We start from the raw sequence: 6,000 nt of genomic DNA on the forward strand, positions 1-6,000 counted from the left end.
TGTGTGTTGATTTATATATGTCAATCCACACCAGTATAGCTCTTCAGGGATTTTATGTAGGGATGAATTCGAACTCACTAACATTTTTGTTAAAACAGACAATGGATGAGATCATTAGCACTGGTTGTGAGAGTGGTGTGTAAAATTTAGATATCTCCTGCTCTACTGGGAAATTGACTGCAAATCGGAGACTCCTAGCCAATATATCAGGTTTTACTGGGGACTCAGCACTTCATAAATTCTGGTTCTTAATTTTCTGTAACATTCAGTCTAAGGGTCATAAAACACCATGAAGTATGGAACACATTTAGGCAGGGAAAAATAGCAAATTATGTAAAACACAAACTATAGAAAGCAAAACTGAATTGAAATATAGAGTATCATAATCACCATCACAATTTCTTCTTACATGGTTATAAGATATTCTGAGCAACAAATTATAATGATCCAGAGCCAAAAACCAGAGCTGTGGGATCAGTCAGTAGTCAGGACTAGAGCTGTAGAGGTTGAGCCAGGAGGCAGAGTTAAAGCAAGCCAGAAGTCAGAACGACAAAGAAGGCAGCAGATAAGGACCAAAGATTAACCAAGAATATATGAGCACACCAGATCACAGTTATATTATTTATACTATTATTGATTAACAAAGTTAAGTAAATCATAAGTAAAAGGAACAGGGCCCAGTTCCAAAGATCTTGTAAACTAAATTAGAGGGTATGAGGAAATTAGATGAAAGTAAAAGATTGTATGCAACTCAGAGAAAAAGAAGTAATGCAAATGGCAAAAGAAAGGGAAATGAAATAGGACTGCCAACTGATCTGGGAGAAAACTTTAGATCTGCTCCTGTCCCTCCAACAGTGACACCATTTTCAAAGATCAGTGGTATTATATAACTGAAATAGAACACACACTTGCATGGGGATGTGATGTGTGGCACCTCTGGCTTCCTCAAGGGGAAATCTCTAGGCCCTTTCCACACAACCTTTCCTGCTGCAACACTTAGGGAGTGGGGTCTGTCTAGTGACTACCATCACAATTCTTTACAGAGAAATTTCACAATCTACCATTACTAGGAGGTAATGAGTGGGACCTCCTCTAAACTCTTGGATTTCAGTAGCTAACAGAGAAGCTGGGATGCATGATAAACTAAATTCCCTGTCAAAGCAAGACACAGAGTTCAGAAAAAGTTGTTTTATTTTGTAGTTTAATGCTATAAAGCTAACTGATAATTGAACACAGTGGGAAAAATGAAGGGGAAAGTCTCATGTATCCTGTAGGAGGCTTTAACCCAGAGTTATTTGCTAGCATGAATATGCATTTAGACACACACAAAACAGGTAGAACAAAATAGGACTATCTAACGTCTGTCTCTCTGTCTGTCTATCATCTATTTATCTCTATCATCTATTTATCACCCCCCCCCCTCTCTCTCTCATCTATCTAATTCCAGCAAACCAACTGGGAAAGAGTCCTGCCTTCCTTGATGGAACATAAAGACGAAAGGTAAAATGAAGATGGTTCTTCCTTTCCTCAAAGCTCCCAAGGAGAGAGAAAATGTTTCTGCTGTTGTTTGGTTGCTTAGAGTTTGAGTTGCCCAGGGCTTTTCTGGGCTCTGCCCATTATCTTGATTGACTGATTGACCAATTGACTATTTCATAACTGAATCTTGGGAACCTTTTCTCCCCATTCAATATAATATCATTACATGAGAATAAAAAATATTGACATAGAAGCAAGAAATCAAAAGCATGGATAGGAGCAAACAAACGCAACTGCATGTCTTTATGATATTTTTAAAATTAAATAAGATACTGTACCTATTTGAATCTGAAAGTCTGTGGTTTTTTTTCATTTTGTGACCATTAAGATAACATTTTCACTGAGTTGTTTAGCAATATAGCCATCACCTTTTCTTACCTGGTACAAATCTTTCAACGGAAATCTCTTCATTTTAATCATGAGACAAAAGGGTAGTATGAAACTGAGACATCGGCATGTTCCTTAGCATTACTTTAACACCATCTTTAATTAATGTGAATGCTCACTGAAAGATAGAAGATAAAATCCTTGTGTTTCTCAGAAGATGCATTATGAGAAATGGGATGTTCTTTCAACAACAATAAATGTATTCTCCTAAGGTAATATGAAATAAGACTTATAATGCATTTTATAAACTGAGATCTGTTATATCACAATTATTTTGTTTGCAAAGCACCTTGAAAACACATTAAACCCAACACACATTTCCCCTACACCATCTGTGGTCCCCAAATATACTTGACATAGCAGAGAACTCACAGGGAGGAGTTTCAGCCTAGCCTAGTCTTCCACAGCCTGAATAAGCCAATCAGTGCTGCCAGTTGCTGTTCACCTTCTCCAACAGTCCAGGAAGGGAGAAAATACCCTTTTGTTTCACCATGGCATCATTCTAGCAAGCCTTGTGAATTGTTTTAGTCCAGCAGATCCTCCAGGCCAACAAGCTGGCAAGTCTACTTTTTAAATTCTAAGTTCAAATAGCTTTTTCTTCTGCTGGCCTATGTAATAGACTGAGAGATGTGGCAGACAGCTTTCACCTGAGTCCGAATCTCAGGAGATGATAAAGAAAGAGGGTTTTTAAGCTTTGCATCTCATTGCCTGGGGGTTGCTACCAGCATTGTGTGCTAGGCAAGGTTATGTGCAGCTACAGTGATGCATTAAAATGTGCATGTGGTAGGAGTCACTGAAAAGCAATTTCAGTTCTCACTTTTCACATATGTTAATTCTTTGGTATTTTTTTCCTACCAAGTTTTATTCAATTTTATGAAATAAATTTGCTTTATATATTCCTTCAAATAGAAAGAATTTCTGAGAAATGATTGTAAGATGGAATGAAGTGTTCTTGTAGTTATTTGGTTATGAGCTGACCAAAGGGGTATATGTGAAAGATTTGTTCATTGCAGAAACATCTTCCCAGCAATATGCAGCTTCCTGGTTTTCATTGCTTCCATTAAGCCTCAAGGAAGATATATTGAAGAAATTCCTCCCACTAGCCTTTTCAGTAGTGATGCTATTATCACCACTAATGGGTAGCTGTGCTCTTGAGGCATCATTATAAACTTTGAGTTCCTCTCAAGATATTTATAGTAAATATCCACCATTTTCTCTGCCCATTAGTTGGATAGAGAATTTCAAAAGGTTATGAACAGCTTCATGCACAGCATGAGGACATGTGACATTCCATTCAGAATCTATATGCTAGAAGTGAAAAACATTTCTTTTTAAGGGCTTCATTCACTGAAGGCAATCTGCCACTGGCCACATGCCAGAGGTGTATGAAGCCAAAGTCAGAAATGGATGGACCAAAGCCAATATTTTATTGATTGATTGATTGATTGATTGATTGCTCGGTCTTATCAGCTGACATAGTCATGTCTGGAATACACACCATCTCTGCAAACAGGGTTAAAACAGTACAAACAAACCATCAACAGTAATAATCAAACACCCTAATGTGCCAAGAAAACATTATTCCAACAGACAAAAATAATCTCCACAGGTGTTATCTCCATTTCACTCTCCAAAGGCTTCCTGAATCCCAAAATGGTTGGAGCTGCTCTAATCACAGGGGGAATCCTGTTTCATATGAGGGATGCAGAAATGGCCCAATTCCAAGCTCCCTGATGGTAACATTATCTCAAAGTAGGGACAAGAAAGAGTCCTCCCTCCTTGTTCTTACTTGGTGGGCAGAACACCACTGGCAGCAGGCAATCCCAAAGGCACCCAGGTCCTAACTATGTAGGATCTTGAGTAAAGCATCAGGAAATAATTCTTAACTTTTCCCTTTTTAAGAAGTTCATATGCTGTAACCTAAACTGTTACTAAGTTTTGGGGTAATTATATTGTTCACTGAACAGATCAGGGTTCTAGCACTGCTTAAAAGGGAAGTTGTCTTATATCAGATGATCATGTGGAAAAGTTTAGATTATAGTAGTAATGCAAACAGTGGCTTCAATCTATTTGTCTTTTTGACCTAGCTTAGTCCTAAGTTTTTGAAATGATGATAGATTTAAATATAGTAAGTAAAAATAACAATTATTTTCTGACACAGCATTTCCCTTCTTGAATGACAGTGTACAACTTTGTAAAACTGCTCAAGGACAGCATGAGGTAATCTATCAATTTTCATAAAGCTCATTTTCTAATTTTTTTCCAGCAGTAGATTTATTCATTCTGCATTAAGAAGTCCGTATTTAACTTATGCATACTTGTATCCATGTTTCCTTCATGTAAACACTTTTTACAAGGGTTTTTGAGTACTGCAATGCATTTTTGTGTACACTTTAATGTGCTTCTCTAACATAAGTAGTTTTTATACACACATGCATGGACACAAACTTTTTTTTTCACTGTGGAACTATGAACACTATGAATCTTGATGTTCAGTATGTTCTCATTCAAGTTTATGTATAGTGACTGCAAAGTGGATAAGTGTACCTGTCTGTTCTCTGATAATAGGCTGGCCCAAATTAAATGTGTCTTGTTAATAACTAAACTTGAATTCATGAATTTAGGAAACCCATCTGATTTGAACCATATTGTAACTGTGTAAGGATAAGGTCATACTAGTCATACTAAGCTATTGTAGTTCTGCTAAGCTTGCATGTTGACATCAATATATAACAATAAAATACATTTTGTCTATTATATTAGTTCCCCCCTCCCCAGAAAAGGATAATAGGATATTTATGCTTCCCATTAAAATACATGACACTTCAAAGTAGCTCATCTTATATAGCTAATTGGGATGGATAGATCCATCTACATTCAATCCACATCACTGCCTCAGTGATTTATTTAATATTCAGTTCCACCCACATTTCTGAAAAAGGAAGGAAGGAAGAAAGAAAGGAAGGAAGGAAGGAAGGTCATAAGTGGCATTCTTCGTAGTTGGTAGTTGTGTACACAACCTTTCCTAATAAATCCTGTTTTAATGAAACTGACCCAATGTAATTTTTTTTACTTGTGACCACCTTTTTTGCAACGTATACTTTGTGTCCATTTCTTATTTCTGTCTGAAATACTTAGGTTCCCTTGAATCAGTTTTTGAGAGGGTCACTCTAACAACCATTTTTATAATGATCCAATTTATATTTCATCTGCCATTAAAAAGAAAATATCATTCATTCTATGTTGGTAGGCCAACGTAGCTTTTAAGCTTTCTAGAATGTTCCTTTCTTGGAGAATTATCATATGAAAAATTGTTTTAATGACGTTACTGAGGCCTTTTATTTAAATCTATCACAAGTATGCTCCAAGAAGGACATACAAGCTGCTGCTGCTGCTTCCTCTTCTTCTCCTTCTTCTTCTCCTTCTTCTTCTTCTTCTTCTTCTTCTTCTTCTTCTTCTTCTTCTTCTTCTTCTTCTTCTTCTTCTTCTTCTTTTGAAATTTGGAAAGCATCCACCTCTATGAACAACCACAGGCATCGTTTTGTTTCTTTCCTCCTTCTGCTCTCTGATTCATCCTTCCTGGCCACATATAGCTCTCATCTGTGCTACCCCAATCACATGCTTTGCCATCTGGGCTTTTTTCCCAGCATGGAAAGGCAATTTTGTAAGAGTTTCATTTTCCTGATTTCTTGGAAAGGAGACTTAACAGGGAAAAGGCTATAGGCAAAAGGGAGGGGGAAACGATTGCCCTTACAGTCACACCATATTGCCCCTGCAGTGAAGGGATTAATTATAATATACAAAGAAATTCTTCTTTGAGTTTTCTCTTCGCATGTTCCATCTAAAAGGAAAAAGGTACCTCTGATGGAAAGAAATATATTATTGCATATTACAGGGCTAGATTTGTTTTGATTAAAAGATTTCTGCCATTGGGGCAATGTGATTTTCTTCTCCAAATAAATACAATAAATAAAGTCACATTGACAAAGGAGATCACATTTCCTCAAATTGCTTTGGGCTGGTGTTATAGGAGAAGGCTTCTCTTACCTTTGTCCTCCTACACTGGCTGAAAAGCTT

The 6,000-nt window shown here is 36.9% G+C and overlaps 1 long non-coding RNA gene across 1 annotated transcript in view; it reads left to right on the forward strand.

Moving 5' to 3' along the window:
* The window catches only part of LOC134498367 (uncharacterized), a 65,096-nt gene extending 63,386 nt beyond the window's left edge, over positions 1 to 1,710 (forward strand). The window contains exon 3 of the long non-coding RNA XR_010068029.1: positions 1,448 to 1,710. This is a non-coding gene — a long non-coding RNA (uncharacterized LOC134498367). The remainder of the gene's footprint in view (positions 1 to 1,447) is intronic.
* Positions 1,711 to 6,000: the final 4,290 nt, after the last annotated feature.

Source organism: Candoia aspera, chromosome 5 (assembly GCF_035149785.1).
Source record: "Candoia aspera isolate rCanAsp1 chromosome 5, rCanAsp1.hap2, whole genome shotgun sequence".
Classification (NCBI taxonomy): domain Eukaryota; kingdom Metazoa; phylum Chordata; class Lepidosauria; order Squamata; family Boidae; genus Candoia; species Candoia aspera.